The 20,384-nt window shown below is 47.7% G+C and overlaps 1 long non-coding RNA gene across 1 annotated transcript; it reads left to right on the plus strand.

Moving 5' to 3' along the window:
* The first annotated feature begins 25 nt into the window (after positions 1-25).
* On the plus strand, positions 26-12,800 carry LOC109283534 (uncharacterized). Its single transcript, XR_002090735.2, has 2 exons — positions 26-174; positions 3,504-12,800. It is a non-coding gene; the product is annotated as an uncharacterized LOC109283534 (long non-coding RNA).
* Positions 12,801-20,384: the final 7,584 nt, after the last annotated feature.

The following is a 20,384-nucleotide window of genomic DNA, read 5'->3' on the forward strand; positions in this document are numbered from 1 at the left end:
GCGGGGTCAGAGGGCGGAGGGGAAAGGTCAGCGCGGCTTGCTCGGAAACCGCGTTGCGGGTTGCTTCTTCCTTGGTGGCGGCCGCACCGCACCGCACCGCACCGCACCGCACGGCGGCGACGACCTGCAGGCGGCTTGTCCCGTCACAGGCGGCCGCCGAGGATGTCAGCGCATGTAAGGCTCGGCCCGCTCCGTCTTTCTCTGACAGGGAACGGGACCCCAAAGCCTCTTACGTGGCAGTTGGGGGCAGAAAGGGAAGCATTTCTGTTTGTTTATTTGTTAACCGTGAGACTTAACCAGGAAACCCCTCTTGCTCCGGCTTCCTTCCCAGCTTCTTGCTCCTGTCTGGCTCCTGCAACCTTATGCCACTCCTTGCCTGCCATACTAGCCTACACCCAGCCTTTCTCCGCTTCCCTCTAGACCAGGGGTTTTCAACCTGTATATCTGGTAGATACAGATATAAAGGTCTATATATCTTATTTTGTCAGTCTGTAAAAATGCATACCTACCCTGCCTTCTGACTGACTTCAGACTAACACAGCTAACTACATCTCGCTGCATTTTTTTCTAGCCATGTAGAAACACGTAATAGAAAGTCTCCAGCCATGTTAAGCCTTTTGAGGCTGGAAAGAGCTCGGCGCACATGCAAAGGTGACTGAACAAGATCCTCCAATGGAGGGAGACTCCTAGGAATAGGATTTAAAACATCAGTTTAGCTGTACGAGCTAGGTACACAGATGAGCTGGGTAACTAAACTGACTACTGACATTCACCCACAGGGTTTATTGAAATTATTTAGTTGGGGTTTTTTAATTGGTTTAATTATTTCTTTCTATTATAAAAAAAGGCATAAAAATGTATTTCCTTTTTCAGGTCACATTTTAGGTCTTTTATATAACACTCTCAATGTTGAAGCGAATGTGATGATGAATGAATGACTATAGAGCTCTCTGTTCTTCTTACCCTGCTCTTATCATTGTGACATCCAAACACCTTCCATCACACATTAGATCAACGTGCAAGCTGTGTTGGTACAATGGGTGGGACGACTGGAGCACCAGAATTCATACTCCTGTGCGTTAAGAACAACTGCCATTACTAAATCTGACCATAGGTGTGCCTTGCCTAGTATCCTGTGTCACCCAGTGGCAGAGAGTATATGTTGGAAAGTAGAATGAACAGGATATGACCAAGGGGTTTTTTTTCCACTGTTTCTCAATTGCAAGCTCCAGTATTTAAGATCTAGGAAGTACTGATTCAGAAGCTGTACCCCTAATTTCCATGCTCAATAGCTACTAATGCACCTTTTCTCCAAGAATTCCTCCAATCCCTTTTTGAATCTGGTTAAACTGTGAGCTTCCATAATGTCTTGTGGCAATGAGTTCCACACTTCAATTTCACACCATTCAAGAAAGAACTTCCTTTTGTTGGTATTAAACTTGCTACCTACACATTTCATTTTGTAATCCCTAGTTTTTGTATTGTGAGAGACCGTAAATAGTAAATCTGTATTTACCTCCTCTTCACCACTTCGTATTTTGTACCCCCTCAGGATGTGTTATGTCCCCGGCTCAAGTATCTCTTCTAAACCAAGTAGGCCTAGCCTCTTTATCTTCTCCTCATATGAATGCTACTCCATACCACTACTTAGCCCTTCTCTGTACCTTCTATATCCTTTTTGAGGTGTGGAGACCACACTGAGCACAGTATTCAAAGTGTGGATGCACCATGGGCATAAACGGGCATAATCGTACTTTGTTTTGTTTACATTTCCCTTCTTAATCCCTAGCATTTTGTTTGCCTTTTTGACAGCTGCTAAGCTGATTTTTTTAGCACTCTGTCCACAATGATTCCCAGATCTCTTTCCTATGTGGAAACAGCTGATGTAGAGACTGTCATAGTATAGGTATGAGTAGATTATTTTTGCCTGTGTGCATTACTTTACACTTGCCTACGTTGAAATTTATCTGCCATTTAGTTGTCCGTTTGCTCAGTCGTGCCATATCCTTCTGTAGTTCCTTGCAGTCTAACCTTTACCACTAAATAATTTTGTCATCTGTAAATTTGGCCACCTTGCTACTCACCCCCTTTTCTAGATCATTATTGATATTTTAAACAATGCTGGTCCCAGTAGATCCCTGTGACCCCCACTGTTTACTTCTTTCCATCCCAAAAATGGGCCATGTATACCCGCTTTTTATTTTCCATCTCTTAAACCAATTTCTAATTCACAAACACACGTTCCCTGTTATCCCATGACTACCTAACTTCATTAAAAGCCTCTGATGAGGTACCTTGTCAAAGGCTTTTTGGAAGTTCAAATATACAACAGGTATGTCAACTGGATTACCCTAATCCACCTGCTTATTGACACCCTCAAAGAACTCTAGTAGGTTGGTGAGGCATGGTTTCCCTCTGACAAAGCCATGTTGATTCTTCCCCAGCAAGTCATGTTCATCCATGTGCTGAACAATTCTTTGTTTTTATTGTTTCTATCTGTTTTCCAGGAACAGAAGTTAGGCTCGCTGGCCTGTAGTTCCCTGTGTCTCTTCTACAGCTTTTTTTAAAAATGGGAGTCACATTGGCCACCCTCCAGCCTTTAGTACCAAGACTGTTTTTAGCAGTAGGTTTCATGCTACCCTTAGGAGTTCAGCAATTTCCAATCCGAGCTCCTTCGGGATCCAAGAGTGAATGCCATCAGGTCCCGGTGATATGCTACTGTTTAATTTATCAGTTTCCTCTGTGGCATCATCTATCGGCACATCAATTTGGATTGGCTCCACTGACTTGTCCCTAGAGAGGAGTAGATCTGGTGAGGGACTCTTCGTAATATCTTCTACAGTGAAGACATGCAAAGAATGCATTTAATTTCTTAGTAGTGGCTCTGCTGTCCTTTAGCACCCCTAATCATCTAAAGGCTTAACTGACTCTCTGGCAGGTCTTCAGCTTTTGATGCACTTAAAGAAAATGTTGTGGTTACCTTTTGTCTCAACAAGTTTTTCCTCAAATTCTTTCTTAGCTTGTCTTATTATGGTTTTAGGTTTGATTTGCCAAAGTTTATGCTTTTCTTTTCCACTCCTCATTAGGTTTTGACTCCCACTTGTTGAAAGAAGACTTTTTCCTTATTGCCTCCACAACTCTGCCATTCAACCATGCTGGATTTCTTTTAGTCCACTTTCCATTCTTTTTGCTTTGCAGCATGTACTTGCTCTGTGCTTCCCATATGGTGTTCTTGCACAGTTTCCATGCTGCTTGCAAGTTCTTCACCTCCTTAGAGACCCCTTTTAACTTCTTTCTAATTAACTTCTTCATTTTGGTGTAGCCTTCATTTTTAAAGTTAAAGGCCACTGTGGTAGATTTTCTTCTAGTCTCCCCTCCTACATAGATGTTAAGCCCAATTGCATTGTGGTCACTATTGCAAAGCAGCTCAGTAACAATTATCCTTTGCACCAAATCCTGTGCAGTACTCAGGACTAGGTCAAGAATGGCCTTTTCTTTTGTAGGTTCCAGAACATTAGGCACAAGACCAGGCCCTGCAGTATGTGGGATGATGCAGGAGCAGCAGCTACTGTACAGGAAAGTAGATGCTGCACTGAGGAGAGAGTATGATTGACAGAGCCTCAAGAGGATGGGGTGTATCTGAAGACAGCCATTGGGCATGCCTTCTCCACCAGAATAGCACAGTGGCTGACTCCAGAAGGACTACAAGAGGTGAAATCCCCAATCTAAATGAAAAAGGCAGCCCCTCAAACCCCTCCAATTCTATACATAATAATACATTCAAATCTGTACAACCAAAGCATTTTCATACCTAACTAATTGAGCTAAATCCTGAAGACTCTGCTTGGGGTCCATCTATCACACACTGAGGTCAGCATATGTTAGCTCAGTCCCTTTCCAAGTGAGACCCAGTGAGAATTTTACCAGAAAAAGAATTAACAAATTCTGATGAAGGGCTTCAGAATGTGTCCTGTGCCTGTTAGCTGACAGCATTTGTAAGTGTCTGAAAGCACCAACACAAGAGTGGAGAAGCATCAGCAACTTCCAGGAGATGAGCCAAAGTCTCTCTTCCTCTTCAATCAAAACCACTTGCTTCTGAGACGCTCAGTCCAGATGTCTCCTTACTGTATAATTGATGTGGTAGTGCACAAAGGCTCATGGGTTCAGGACCATGTTGCACTTAGCACAGTACAGATGAGCAGGAAGACACAGGTGCTTCCCTGAAGTAATTTAATCTGGGTTCCTCAACTCACTGCCAGAAAAACTCATAGAAATGAAAAATCTTACAAGGGAACTGAAAGCTGCAAGATTTGATTCTGGCTAATTTTGGCAAGCAATGAGTTTTACAGTTATGGGCCTTCCATAGACAATATGGTGGTTCTAACACTCATGAGTGGGAGGCTGTCAGAAGCTGTACTGTCCCCAATGAGGGGAAATAATGTGAAAAATGATATGAAGAAAGGTGGTGTTTGGAATAGCCTGGTCACGGCTGGTTGCAGTAGGGACCCAGAATTGGATTGAAAGCTGATGTGAGTCACAGAACCAAAGTTTGCTGCATCTGGGAGGCAGGCTGCCATGAGTCATTTGTAACTTTCAGGTGAACCATGAAATGTTATTCTGCTTTGAAGAGTGATTGTAAAACACTTTGTTTGCTTCCCGCTAATACCACATCCAACATCATCTCTTTACAACTTAAAAGGGTGTTGGACCAACTTTCGACCTTCAGACTCATCCTGAGGCCTGAAACTCAAATTGGGCTCCTTCTATCACCCATAATCTCAGCTGCATTCTGAGTTTTGTTAACACCATGGCTCTGAGTATGTGGTCCTCCTCCCTGTTGCAGTCTTGTTGGCTCTGCAGGGCTAATAAAATTATTTCAGAGACTTTTATAACCCTCTACATGAAGCTGGCAGGTCAGCTGAAAATTCCCAAGGGCAGATCACCCAAGTAAGGGGTTCTCCATTCTACATGCCTTGGGCTACCTGTGGTGTTAGCTCACTGTGAGAAATTCCTTTCTGAGAACTCCCAAGGCAGGATTGTCATTGCACTGACATACCATTCTAGCACAGCTTGTGACACCTGTATTCAGCTACTGCAACAAGAGGGAAATTAGTTGTCCCCCTATATGTTCTACTTGAATGAGTCATTGAGAGCTGGTGACACAGCAACGTTTAAGTAGATGATAGAGAGGTTTTTAATGTCTTTAGCTGTAACAGTGTGCAGCACTTGTCTGCATGACTCCTTTTACTTTGCCAGAGAGTGATATCTTTGGTATTAGCAAGTCCTTGCTAGGAATCACAAGTGGTAGAAAATAAAAGCACCAGCCTAACAAACTGCATCCTCACCATGTAATTAAAGAAGATTCAAAACCTTGCAGCAGTGACAGCAGACAGCCTTTCAGTCTGTATCCCAAAGCATAGGATCCCATTTCCAAGGCACTTGGTAGACCCCTGTATGGAAGACTTTTTCTAAGTAATAAGACTAGCTCTATCTCATTCTGGCAATCAAGAAGCTCATAACATTGTGAGTTATCACAGGTCTACTGCAATGCTGTAGAAAGGGCCAAGCCAAAGGAGCAAAGCACATGCAATCTGAGTTGGTGGACCTGCAGGATCATCATTCTAAACCATCATGAGACTGGGGATACAAAAGAGCTCAGGAAACTATAGTGCAAATCTGAGTTCAGAAGCACAGTATGGAGATGGGGAGGTAGAGGAGCAGTACTGATGGTAGTTGGTGAGCAGAGGGCCCACACAGATGAAGAAGGAACACAAGGAGAAGTAGCAGATCTCCAGAAATGGTCTGGTACAGGTATAAGCTGGGGAGAGGAACACAGTGTGATAGAAAAGTAGGAGGAACTCCTGTAATACCATAGGGCATGACTGAGCAATGGACCTTACTGTGGCAGAGGTGGAAGACAGCAGACAACAATCAGGTGATTCAGTTGGTAAAACCTATGTAGGATAGTAAGGAACTCCAGAAAACACTGGGCAACTGCAGAGATGGTCTGAAAAAACATTGGGCAGCTGCAGAAATGGTCCAAAACCCTCTCTGCTCCTTCCCTACTTCTATCCAACTCATGCAATTAAGTGAGTCAAAAGGGTTCAGTACTTTTTTTTTTTTACAGTGCCCCATGTGAAGTAGTGCAAAGCGGTCAAAGAGGATATTCTGCTCCACTGTGTCCCATTAGCTGACATATATCTCACCAGGCTGGGATGGGAATCCAATGTTACTGCCATACAATGCCAGCTGGTTGCATAGGCAGGCAAAAATGTGGGGAAATGACCCTGTAATGAGTTAAATCAAGGTCACCGCCTGCAAACCTGGGTAAAAGCCAACAGGGATGGATTGATATTCAATTAAATTGACTTAAAAAAGGAAATCCAACTTGACACATGCCTGAGCGGGGACATATTCCAGAAGCTGAGCTTATTATGGTATTACTGGGTGCCAGTTTTGAAGGACTGGGATTTGTAGCGTGTGGCTAAGGTGACTCTGGATCAGCCATTTCCTGCTTATGTTCAGGTCAGAGGGGATTTAGGCAGCTTTTCTGTGTTTTTCACTTAAGGTCTGACATTTTAGCACAGCAGAAACCCCTGCATGACCACACACTTGATAACTCTGACCTTCTGGAGTTTTCAGTGACCCTCACTAGAAAGAACTCTTATTCCTACCTCACTGATAGGCTTCAACACTTCCTCATGGCATGGATAGAAATAGTAGCCAGTTTGGAAATCATCATTTCACAGCCTAGAAAACCAGAAAAAATACCTGTCTGAATACTCTGTGGGCTTAACACTCCTTACTACCTCCCTCCAGTGCCAGAGGGAAGGAAATTTCCTATTACATGGTGCGCTGATGACCAGAACCTATTCCCCTGTTAGGTGCATAAATGGACTTAAGTGCCTATAGCAAGAGCTGGGGCCAAGTCCCTGCTATACCCCCACAGTGCCTGCTGCGCCAGTGGGAGACTTACCCAGTTGGGTCCAGGCAAGTAGCGTGCACCCCATGTGCTGGAGAAAAAGGTCCAGGTGAGGACAGGGAGATGGGCAGGCACTGGGGGCTGGAGAACACATGCCCCAGGGTTCCTGCACTGATTTGGCCTGGGAAGAAGACCAAGCAGCTTAAAGGGAGATGCCAAAAAATGCATGGTGTTCAGCATGTCCAGGAGCAGACACTGCACAGCATGACCAGAACAGAGAGAGACTAGTGGAGCTGAGCCCAGCCAGCTGAACCCTTGTGAAGCTTTGTGACACAGATGAGCTATGAGCAAGGATCACTCCCTGTATGCCCAGAGAGATAAATAACCACGGGTGGTGGGGTAGTATGGGTTGTCCCAACAAGTCCATGGGACAAGTGGGGGAATACCGTGGGGAACAGTTAGTCAACACTGACTGGGAAGAGGAAAAGGATGGACCCACCGAGTGGAGAGGGACCTAAAGAAGAATGTAGATGGCCAGGGCAAGGAGAGATTTGCATGGCCCACCAGGGAAAACATAAGCAGGACTTAAACCGGATGATGGTAGCCTAACAGAGCATCTGAGCTCTGAGGGAAGCCAATGTGATCAAAACTCTTTTTTTCTGTATTCAGGGATTAGGAATAACAGTGACAAAGAAAAAGAATCCATCCCTTTTGGTTTAGCATCTCTGGGTAAATGAGGGGCAGCTGGGGAAGATGGATGCCGTTTTGTGTTTAATTTATGGTTAACATGGTCCTACACCCTGCATCAGGGTATTTAAATGATTTGGTCTACTGGGCCTGAAGCAAGGCTGGAAGAGATCCTGAAGCATGAAATGAATTGATCCAGGAAAAAACTCAAGGAAGAGGCAAAAACTACAACAAAGGGAGAGAGAGAGAGGAGAAGACAAGTGAAGCATAACCCAATTAGTTAAAACAAGGAGGGATTCGACCAGAGGAAACTAATGCCAGGAAGCTGTGGAGTAAATAACTAGGCTGAGTTCAGGAATAGACTTTACTAGATGTCTCACACTCCAGATCACTGAAGAATAGTGACCAGAAGAAGGGTGTAGGGGAGGTGGAGCCCTGCAGAAGACCAGCATCCCTGGAAACTGACTTCTGCTATTTGGACCATCCATCCTCCCAAACATCATTATACCATCAAGGTATGGCAGGTAAGTGGGGAGGATGATCCAAAGGTCAAGATAATTCCAATGCGGCAAGGGGAGGCAGAAAGATGCACATTCTCACAGTGCCTAAATGTGAATTCCTGAAAAAAATTCCTGTGAGTTCCTGAAAAACATAAAAGGGGAAAACATAACATAACAGCTATCATAAAAAGTGGGTATCTCCTACTCCAGTGCTTTTTTGTGACTCAGCTGTAAGGGTAAGTTAACAGTATGTTACAAAAGTAGATGCTTTCATGGATTTTCAGTACACAAACAGAGTAAAATAGCACTTAGGTGCCTAAGTCCACTTAGACACCCAATAAGTGGAATAGAATCTGGTTCTGATGTATAACATCACTGTAAGATGTTGCAGAGAACACAGTGCTGGGAGTCCTGCCTAATAGAAATGCATGTTCTGGGAGCAAGCAAAAGCACAGATCAAAGATGAAACCTGTATGGCTTAGGGGAAGCACAATGGCCTACAGAGACATTCCTCTGCAGGTCAGTGGGTCAGCTTCTTCCCAGGTTAGCAGTGACAGCTCCTTTTTACCATTGGTCAGTAAGAATGGTACAGGAGCTGTTCTACTATTTCAGTAAGAATGGTACAGGAGCTGTTCTACATTGCCAACTCACTAACATGTGTCACAAAATCTTTTTTTTGTGTGAGGGAAGCAAGCAGGCTAGATGCAGTTGTCCTATAATGTAAATATCTTTGGACAAAATGGCATCAGGCTGCATTGTGGTGAGCCAACATTGATAGCTTCACAAGAGCAGTTTCTCCCATCAGATACATAGCAAGTTTATATGCTTACCACAGTGATATTAACAGTCTGAGAAGTACTGAAATCCTGTCATCTAGTCTAGTATGCAGTGCATGGGCTTAAGAGTTCAGAATTCATGAGTTCAGTTCCATGTTTATCATTATCTTTCTGTACAATGGCCTGAACCATTCTGCCTCTGTTTCCATTAGGGAACTAAGAGGTTAACACTGATGGGGTGCCCTTAGGAGAGAAGCGACATATGTCTGCAGGAGTTGCATCAAGGAAACTTGCCTTGCCACTCTTTATGATGTGCCAGTTGTGTGGATGAAGAGGGACTTCCTCTCCAAGTCTCCCCGCCCGGCACCTCTCAGCAGCAGGAAATTTACTGGGCAAATAAAAGGATGAAATATCAACAAAGTAAGATGGGAAGGGCAGTGGTGGCTGTGATGGATGGCTCTCACATCTCTGTTCCACGTGTGGCCGCCTCTGACACACAGCTGCCCAGAATAGTCTCACCATCTGGTTTCCAACCTTCCAACAATGGAATCACCCTGCATTTCCCCCTGCGATTACAAAATGTGAATTGATGCATCATCTCCTTTTAACTCTCCCTTCTTTTATCCTTTTTTAATATATAATTCAGGTTTGTCCCTTAGAAAAGAGAGGGGAAGATAATGTCTGCAAAGCATTTAATCTTCTGCCCAAAGAACAGCAGAGAGCAAATTAGGATCTACTCCAATTAATTTGCCCTGATGGGTAAAATCTGGAAAGCAGCCATATCTAGGAATTAAGAACAAAGCAGGGAGTGTAAAGTAGGTCACTGGGGTTTCATAACCGGTGAGTTGGGCTGTCAACATGTGCCAAGCACTCCAAAGGTGTGCACAGTTCTACAGGGGTGAACATGCAGCTTCTGGCAGATACAGTACTGTGCACACCAAGCCCCACTGCCAGCTGGGGACTCTCCAGTGGCTGAGATAAGAAGGAGTTGGTTCTGATTCTGGAGGCAAAGGGGATGTTCTCCTGGGCATGGAGAGGATTTCAGCTTCAAGGGAGAAGGCTGGTGGGCCAATGCACTGTGGGAGCTTGATGGCTATGTCTCAGAGTTAGGGTGGGGTGGAGGAGAGGATGTCAAAGAGATGGGACCATAGTGCTATAAAATGGTTCTTGCTCTTCCCTTTCACTCCATCATCTCTCCTAGTTACTTCTTTTCCCAGATGACCCTACCCAACTCCTAATCACCTTGTCCCCATCATGAGTTTTTAAACCACTCTGCCAGCCCCTTCAGTATTCCCAATGGGGAAATTCCCACTAACAGTCCCCTCCTCCTCCAGATCTCTGAGCACTCCCCCACAGCATCACCTCAGCACTGACCCCCCTCTAAGGCCCCCCAGCATACCAAACACTACTTCACTAGTTCGCCTACTGTCTCCTCAGCTGCACCCATCCCCTCAACTCCCTTCTTTCTCTCTCCCCAATCCAGTGCCTCCCTTCTGGGTCTCAATTCCCTTCCACTGCCAGTTCTCTGAGCACTGCTCTCCTCTGCTCCTTGCTTTGGTTGTAAGGGTGAAAGAGGTAAATTCATACCTCCACCCCTTAAATATGTTTAGCTCTGTGTGAACTGTAAAACATGACATGAAGTCCCTTCTCAGGATTCTTTCCTGTTGCCAAGAGAGTCTGGGGCCCTGCATGCTGTGGCAAGCTCAGGCTGATTTTCTGTACTGGATTCAATAAGCAGGTTCTGGTAAACAGAAGTAGATCCAAAGCACAGGGAGGCATTGGCTTTCCCAGCAATACAAGAACTGTGGCAGCTGAGAGCAATTGTTTGCAGCTGGTGCAGTGCACCAGCCACAATGGGAGATCAAAGGAGAGGGTAGCCATGGCCAGTCTTGCTCTGCTGGACTTCTGGGCAAGGATAATAACCTGGTGCATGCTCAAAACACTGGACTGGAACTGATATATTTTAAATGGAGTGATAGGATGGGCCCTGAGGGTGGCCACTGCAAACCCTAGGGGGCATCCTAATCCTGCCTGTACTCCAGGTCCTCTGTATTGTATTTCCTCTAAAGAGAAACTGTGTTAAGAGTTTTCTAGGTACAAGGGGAACCTGGAACAGAAGGGAAAAACTGTCTGATTGTTCCAGGTTCAAGCCGAGGGGGTGGTCATGATGCTCCCTGGTGGCTGAGTGGCTCCTGCCCAGCTCCATCTGTAATGTAGCCTTCCCTTGATTGCTTGTGTGCTATGCTTTGTTGTTACTGAGATTAAGTAAGAGCGGCTGCCCACAGGCCTTAGAGTGAGCCTGAGTCCAACCAGCTAATGAACAGGTCCCTCCCAGACCCCACAAGTCTTGATCCAGCCCTTATGATAAATAGGCCCTCTCAGCCTGTCTATGCCCATGAAGGGTGCATGAAACATGAAGCCTTAGAGGGAAAATTTTGTAGCTCCATTCCTCCCCTACACTATGCCCCAAGGTTTGTGGGTGTTAGCCCTTCTGATGATCCTTCTCTGTAGCCCTTCTCAGGACTCTCAGCCCCCTGGATCTCTCCACCCTCTCTTTCTGGGCCCTTGGACCCCTGGCCCCTTGGACTGGCCCCTCACTTGAGCCCTTTGTTTCCTTGCTCAGCCCCTACCTGGACCCATTGGCTCTGTTCCTTTGCTCAGCCCCTGCCTGGGCTTGTGGGCTCACTGTACCCCAGTCGCCCCTTTTCTTGGCTGGTGGGCTCTCTGCATCCCTGCTCAGCCCCTTCTCTGGACTGGAGAACCCTCTGTAGGCCTTTAGCCCATCTCCAGTAGGGTTCAAGTCTTGAAACTCAAACAATGGTATCAACATAAAGCAAAGGCCCCTTGCCTCATAAACCCTTCCTTCTCTGCCCTGGGTAATATTCTTTTGTTCCCAGGCCTGCAGGGTTGTTTCTACTACCTTCCTTGGTCCTCTAGAAGCACTTCTGCCCTACTGCAGAGAACTCCTCTCCTTGGGCTCTCAGAGCTAGACTACCTGACCCGCTTAGGCATGGGGGGATTATCTAGCCCCAGCCTGGCCCTCTTGTCAGGTGAGCCTCCAATAAGCCACCAGCCACCTGGAAGCTGCCTCTCAGGCAGCTTGTCTCCTTAAAGTGGCAGGAGGACCACAATGCCCTGCTACACTGATGACTAGTAGGCTTGTGTGAAGCAGCAAGTATTCAATTCAGATTCAGCCAATTCAGAGGTGTCGGGATCCAGGGCAGCCGGCCAGCAGCTCTCCCTGACTCCCACCCGGGCAGATAAGGGTCTGGGGCCTTAGAAGGCCGTCAGGCGGGTACTTGTGATGCTTGGAGTGGAATTAATTAGGCGGACGCTTATCGGTTGCAAAGCAAGATTATTTACTCACGCCATCAAGGTGGTGAAGGACGGAGGTCAGAGATACTTGGTTAGTTATAGCTTAAGGTTCGTAGGTCGTAGGTCGGTCTGCATAAGAGTTTGGTGGTCGCGCAGAGAAATGGTCGGGCCAGCAGGTCGTTGATTTACGTCTGAGAATTGGGTCGAGACGGGGGAAACTGACAAGTGATCAATTTGTCAGTTACTCTCACACATACGTTCAGAGGTTTTTTAGGTGTGTGTGCAGAGGTCTCCCGTTCTTCACGGAAGTGAAGACGAGTTTTATTTGTGTAATAGCCAATTGCTTTTCGCCACGTCATAAATGTAATTAGAATCGCCAATTATCTAGCGGTCTTCGCTAGGGTCTTATCACCGGGTTATTCCTTGTTTTCTTTGACCGATTATAATGATTTATGTACAGCACAGAAGGCTAAGTTCTATTTTATGTTGGTGTCGCAGTTATAAATTTCTTTGGCATGCGCAGAAAAAAAGCGGTTACTGGTAAAAACTTTTGTTAACCCTTAGTTAACCTAGTGTAAAATAAAACTGTTTTGAATGGTTTTACTTGCTTGAGACATGGGCACTACTTAATTTGGTTGTGACAAGAGGGACAGTGATTTGATTTGGTGATTCAAGTCACTGTCCTGATTCAATTTGGCCAAATTGGATTCAAAGATTTGGCACTGATTCAGTAATTTGGCCATCACTAAAATACCTATAATTTTGTCATTTTCTTGCAAATTTGGATGAAAACAGCAGGGATGGTAGCCCTGCCAAGCTTCAAGGAGATAGGTGCAGGGGTTTCTATGAAAATGCACCTCAAGTTTCTGAAAGCAAAACTCATATCACTTGTGTGTGTTACGGCAGAGTGAGAAGAATGCAGCAGGGATAGTAGCCCCTTCTGAGGGCATGAAGCCTGCCAACTTTCAAGGAGATAGGTGCAGGGGTTTCTGTGAAAGTTCACCTCAAACTGTTGAAAGCAACACTTGTATCCTGTGTGTGTTAAGGGGTATAGGTTGTAGTTGTGTTGGTCTAAGGACATAGGCAGACAAGGTTCTTTGGGTCAATATGATATCTTTTATTAGACCAACTGAATAATTGGAGAAATATATCTTAGCAAGCTTCGGGTTTAAAAACCCTACATCAGGCTGAGGAAGCATCTCCAGTTGGTGTGTGTGTTCTTCCTGGATGGAATGAATAGTAAAGAAGCCAGAGGCTGGTATGCATGCAAGAAAGCCAGTCAGTGAAAATGTAAATTGAGGTGTCAGGGGATGACAGACAGGCTGGCGGGATGAGGGGAAGCGGGATGTAGCAGGTAAAAATGGAGAGATACTTGGGGAGTGTAACAGGTGCCTGCTCTGGGCCAATCTAAACGTGGCCCGCACACCTGTTTCTGGGCCAACCGCCCACCTTCTCGCCTGCCATGTCTTGTTGTTAATTGATTAATTGATGTTAATTAGCAGGAGGTTGCCCTTTTACTGCCCCGATGCCAAGGGGCACTATCTGCGGCTCCGTTTCCTCCCCTACACTGTAGCCCATGCCTCGCCGATGGTACCGCCATTGTTCTCCGGGCCTTGTTGTAATCTGACCCCCTTGTCCTCACTGGGCCCTCCGCGGCCCTGCCTCACTCTATGCCTTCACTGGCGCTCAGGCTTTCCACAGCCCTGTCTGGCACTGCGCCCTCCCTGGGGCTTCTCAACGCTGCCACCTCTCTCTGGGGCTTTTCAATGCTGCCCCCTCTCTAGGGCTGGGGTCAGTGCACCCTGAATGCCGCACCCTCGCTGGCGCTGGGGCCCCCAGACTACTGTGAGTCCCCTTCTGAGGTCTCCTCCATCCCCATATAGCCTCTCCCAAGCCACCAGTAACAAACAGCAAAACAAAACACAAGCCCCTGTGCTATAACATAAAATCTAAGCCATCTGGCTCCAACCTCATCTCGCCACACCCAAGTTGCTTTAGCTGTCCCAAAATCTCAGGCCATACCTGCAGTCTGGCCCCTTCTCTTTGGCTCATTCCAGCAGGACTCCTTCCCCCTTGGCTGCCAGCAGGGAACTGCCTCCTGGCCTCCGGCCTGTGTTTTATATAGGAGCCAGGCCCTGCCCTTCTGGTCAGCTGACCAGGCAGGTGTGAGTCACTAGCTCCCTCCAGTTAACCTAGCAACCAGCACCTGTGTAAGTTACTCTGGCTCTACAAATAGCAGGCACCTTAGTGCCCTGATACAGGGAGCCAGATGTCAGGCAGGTTGTAGTGTGTCAGAATTCCAATGCCTATATTGAGTCCTTAAGTTTTTGTATCTAGGAAGTTGATGAGGTGAAGTTCATAGGCTCATCTGTGAAAAGTGTTTTGTAAATTCAAACAAGCACTGAACCTCTCTAACCTCACCACCAAAGGCAAACTTCCTACAGCCCAAAACACACTGAATGGATCCAGACCATGCCATGACATGACAAGAAATGCAAAACCTGCCAATATATCTCCAGTACCTCCACAATTACTACACCCCACAACAGAACCATCTCCATTCCTGGATCTTACAGCTGCACCTCCAGAAATGTTATATATCTCATCCAGTGCACCAAATGCCCTGATGGAAAATACGTAGAAGAGACAAAACAACAACTGCACACCAGAATGAATGTGCACCGGACATCTATTAAAGACCTGAACACCCAATTACCAGTGGGGACACATTTCTCACAAGAAAACCACTCTCTCTTCAATCTCTCAGTCCTGATACTCAAAGGAAATTTACAAAACACTTTTCACAGACGAGCCTATGAACTTCACTTCATCAACCTCCTAGATACAAAAACTCATGGACTCAATATAGACATTGGATTTATGCCACGCTATACTCTGCCTGATATATGACACCCCAGGTACCTCTCCACTTTTACCTGCTACATCCCTCTTCCCTCCCAGCCCCTCCCAACCTGTCTCTCACCCCCTGACTCCTTAATTTACATTTTCACTGACTGGCTTTCTTGCATGCATACCAGCCTCTGGCTTCATTCATTCCATCCAGGAACAGCACACACCAACTGCAGATGCTTCTGTAGCGGGCAAACCGAGTTATGCTAAGGCTTTTAGCTATAGACCAGGCCTTCCCAGAACTAAGTAACAAAATTGAACTGAGGGCACTGGCCAAGCAAGGGACAGCAGTTTCCCTATAAGGAATGTAGCTGGCACAGTGCCAGGGGACTGGTGCATGTGACAAGGGGCACTCTCCTGAGGCTGGGTCTCATGTCGGCCTGCCCACCTGTCTCTACAGGGCAGTCCACCTGCTCTCACCTGCCATGACTTTGCTGTTCCTACAAACAGATGGTAAATACGGGAGACCGCCCATTACATGGCCCGATGCCAGGGGGTGCTATCTGAAGCTCCAAACCTCTCTACCCCACAGCCCATGCCTCGCAGATGGCATTCAGGTTAATATTACTCCCGGTCTGAGACCAGAGCAAACTGAGTCCAAAGCTGGGCTCCACACACACTCACATTCATACCACCTCCCCTCTCATAGGAGGCCTCTTCCACTTTGCCCCTCTCTCACTGGGGCCTCTGGCATGCTGCCCGTTACCAGGCCACACTCCACTGCCCTGCTTCTCCTTGAGCGGCCCCTCTTGGGCCATTAGGCTTCACTACTCCCATACTGGCCTCACCACACAGGACCTTTGATTCCTGTGAGTTCCCCTATTCTACATAGTCCGACCTTATACCAAACCCTGGGCTAATTCTGCCCCAAGCCTTTCACTGGGCACAACTTCTCATGGGTCTGACCCTTGTGCTGTCCTTTAGGCCTACTCTGACTTCAACCCTACTCAGCCCCCTCACACGTGCAGCCCTTCAGGCCTACTTGCACTTCAGCCCTACTCTGTGTGGGGCCTCCTAGTGCTCTCCATACTGCCCCTGCTGGACCCTGCTGGTCTCAGTCACCTATACCTGGCCCCCACTACTTTCCCAGCTGCCTCCAAAGCCCACCCAAAGATGGGGGCTGGAGTTAAGGTGCCCGTCCTCACCTTTCACCAGGGAGGTAACTGGCCTGGCATTTCCTGGAACTCCCGCACCACCAGGAGCCCCACCAGTCCACTCTTCCCTGGCAGGGTGCAGTTTTAGGTCATGCCCAGGACGAAGAGTCTCCAGCTCCTACCTACAAGATGTTCCATGCAGCAGTTCAGCTAGGTGATGTTCCTGCCTAGCTACCAGCACCAAACTGCTGTGGTTATATAGGCAGCCAGTGTTTTAAAATGGCTGCCACAATCAAGCACCTGCTGGCTGCTTGACTCAACCCTCAAAGTGGCAGGTACTACCAGTGCCCTGCCACAGCGCACCATATAAGGAATGCTTGGCACACAGCCACAGGATTGGACAATTTGGGATGAGAGAAGTTACAAAAGTGATGGACAAACAAAGGAACATGTGTGTTCTGTGTTGCCACCCTGGGGAGGCAGGAGCGGCCTTGGACTTCTTGTTTGAACAAGGAATCCAAAAACTAACATCCCACCCCCCCAACATAGGATCTGAGGCTGGTACCACTGAAGATCACTGCTGTAATGTCTGAAGAAACCACTTGCCAGGTCATATTGTAAGGAAGAATAATAAGCCTAGGGGTTACTGTTAAAAGTTCACTTGATACCAAATTAGACAAGGGGCTGTGTCAATCCTTGGGGGGTCTCTGGTAAAAGGAATCCTGGGGCAACAGCTTCCTCAGCCTGATGAAGGGTTTTTAAACCCGAAAGCTTGCTAAGATATACTTCTCCAACTATTTTGTTGGTCTAATAAAAGATATCAGATTGACCCAAAGAACCTTGTCTGCCTTGTGTGTGTTAAGGCAGAGCGGGATGAATGCAGCCTGTAACAGGGGGCCTTCCCGGTGCCAGTTAGATCTCGGTCTGCCCACCTGTTTTGAGCCAACCGCCCACCCCTCTTTTGTCTACCACACCTTGATGGAAAACTGATTGAGATGTTACCTGGGCGGGAGGCTGCCCATTTAGGCCCCTGATATCTAGGGGTGACATTCATTCCACAGCTCCGTACCTTCCCTACACTGTGGCCCATGCCTCACAGATTGCATCCTTCACCCGCTCTAGCTGTGGTCCCCTCTCTGGAACCTTTAGCTCCTCCTTAGGCCCTGGCCCCACCTTCAGGCCAGTCAGAATCCCAAGTCTCTTGCTCTGGTCATTCCTCGCAGTGGGCCCTTGGCCCTTCAACCCTGCTTTGGGTCCTGGCCCCAGCACAGACCAGTTGAAGGTACCTCAGGTCAGATCCGAGCTGTCTGCCTGCTCTCGCCCTCACAATTCCACTGCAACCAATAAGCCTCAGGCCTCTCAAAGATCTTACAGGTCTGGGCTTTCCCCAGACAGGACTATGCATGCATGTGGTAGCTGGAGGTTATCAGGCACCTCTACCCGCCTTTCACCAGGGAGGTTCATGGTCCTGGCATTTCCTGGGGATGCCGTGCCACCAGCAGTCCCACTAGGCCTCCCTAGCCTGTCAGTTTGCAATTTAGATCATGCCCAGGACCTGGGGTCTCCTCCTTCCCCATAGCCCCATCCCATACCTCCAAGTTCATCCTGGCATGGGAGCTTAACAGGGATGCGTTTTTCCCCTGCTGGCTGGTGATAAAGTATACTACCTCCTCCAGCTCTGAGATCGAGGCATTAAATGGTTCTGAAAGCAAATAAAAAAAGCAAATAGGTGCAGAGTGAGGAGCGTGGTACTCACTCTATCGGCATGTGGAGTTTGGGGAAACCCAGCAGCAGGTGGTTCACCTTTAGGAACACCAGCTGCTCCACCAAACCAGGATTCAAGTAGGTGCCATGAGATGTCACAACATCGCCAGCAATGCTGAACACCCTCTTGCTTGGAACACTGGTTAGCGGACAGAAAGGTGTTCCCGGGCAACCGTGGCCTGATCCTGCCACACCTGGCTGCAGGTTGCCCAATAGGCCAAGGGGTCGCAGTGTAGTGGCTCCACTTCCTCACCAAGATAGGTAGACACCAAGGCCTCTGCACTACTTGCTGGATGGTGGTGTTGGCATTGGATTTGGACCTAGCCCCTATACTTTTGTTCCAGGCAAACACAACCCTCAGACCAACCACAACACCTGCCAGTTGATAATAGGTGAGTTTATTGATACCACGTGATAACAAAACAGCAACAATATAAACAATCAAACAATTCTATATCTACCAATCCTAGGGCTGTCATCAGAGTCAAAGTACAACTGGTCAGGCTGCAGGCTCCATTCTGAGGCTCTTTCTCTTAGGTGTCAGCAGTCTGGAGGTGGGATGCTGAGGTCCAAAGCCCCCCTCCAGTAGGGTGCATGAGACAGGCTGTTGGTATGCCCTTGATCCATGGTGGCCTCGGGGACCCTTCCTAGTGGATGGGGATGGGGACCCCTCTCAAGGAAGAGAAAGGGGGACAGGGACGGACTCTGTTAATCTCAAGTTTCTGCTTTTGTATTCTCCTTCCCCCTTGATGATTCCTGATGACTCTTCATCCATGGCTATCTCTGGTTGGTTGTCTCTCTGTGGTCACACATCCACGTAGCCTTGTGGGCCTCTCCTAATTTGGTCTGTTCCCCCAAAACCAGGACTCAGCCCCCTCCTGCCACTCTGGGGCCTTGTAGCTGGAGTCACTTATCGCATGTTACGGGGCAGTATAGGACATAATTCCTCAGTTCCCAGGTTGTGTGTCCTTGTGTTAGACAACCTGTCTGCCTTGAAGGCTGTGATCTTGTGTTATGGTATGCCCCCCTCAATTCTCAGGCTGTATTCATCCATTGGCTTTGTTGTGCTAGATAGTCCATCCGTTTCCAGGGCCGTGAGAAGCTGTGTGTGTGTTCCAAGCTCTTTAGAAATCCATTTAACCCCTGTTGCCCATCTTGAACCCTTATAATGCATATATCTATACCTATAAGCCAATTCCCAAAAAACAGACCTTTAAATACTGTTTCTAAGCCAACAGGTAGGGTCTGGTGCCTCTGGACCCCAACACTGAAGCCATGCCCTTGGCCCAAATTGGCAGTGGCTGTGGTGGAGTAGATTGGCTGGTGCTTGGGGTGCTGGCATGGGAAAGTGGATTCCCCTCTTCCACGTCCCCCTGCCTCTGTCCTTTTGCCTCCCTGCCTCTGTTCACCAGCACCTCCATCCAGTGATTGAGGGTTTTGCTGCTGCAGATGCTCCCCTTCATCCTCAGGTTGCACATGCCTGCCAGCACATGGACCGTACTAGACCACAACAGATCCAACAGTTTTTTGATGCCCTCCTTTAGCCGCTTCATCAGGGCCTGTGCCTCTGGTGAAAGTGGCCTGCCCCAGCCAGGAACACTGATCCCCTGGAACTTCTCCATTTGATTCTCAAGCTCCTTCACTATGGGGATCACCTGGCTAAGGAGGGCATCACCAGTGCTGAGGCTCTCAGCGGCCTTGAGGAATGGCTTGAGGACCACCAAGATCTAGGAGATGGTATCCCACTCCATTTTGTTAAGGAGGCCGCTGATCCTAATCTCCCTGAGCAAGGCCATCTCATGGATGACCTTCTATTGCTCAACCAGCCTTTTGAGCATCAGATATGTGGAGTTCCACTAAGTCTCCACATCCTGCATGATTTTGTGCTGTGGGATGCTCAGTTCTGCCTGTTTGTCCCACAGCATCTTGCCCCCTTTGATGATCCAGTGGAAGTAGCCCACCACCTTCCTGCATTTTGAAATGAGCTGCCTGATAGTGCTAGTGACAGCGCCATCACCGGGAGCCCTGTCCCCATCCAAGGCGTCCCTGACTATGAGGTGGAATTTGTGTGCTACACAATGGATGCTTTGTTGGCATCACATACCACCTTCACCATATTGGCCCCATTATCGGTGACCATGAACCCGTGGGTGAGCTCACCCTGCCCAACGAGCCACCCCTGCATCATGTGGTTCATGGCCATCATGATCTCCCTTGTTGTTTGGGACTCATCTATCACCTCCACATGAAGGAGAGGCCACCGAAGCACTAACTGATTGCACCATTGCCCTGTGAGGGAGAGGTAGACATGATCTCCACCCCAGCTGCTCTTGATGTCCGAGGTGAAGTGCAAAGCTATCTGCAGCCCTGCCTTCCACAGCTCCTTCCTCAAGTACTCCCTGAATGCCTCATACAG

The sequence above is a fragment of the Alligator mississippiensis genome, chromosome 10 (assembly GCF_030867095.1).
Source record: "Alligator mississippiensis isolate rAllMis1 chromosome 10, rAllMis1, whole genome shotgun sequence".
Classification (NCBI taxonomy): domain Eukaryota; kingdom Metazoa; phylum Chordata; order Crocodylia; family Alligatoridae; genus Alligator; species Alligator mississippiensis.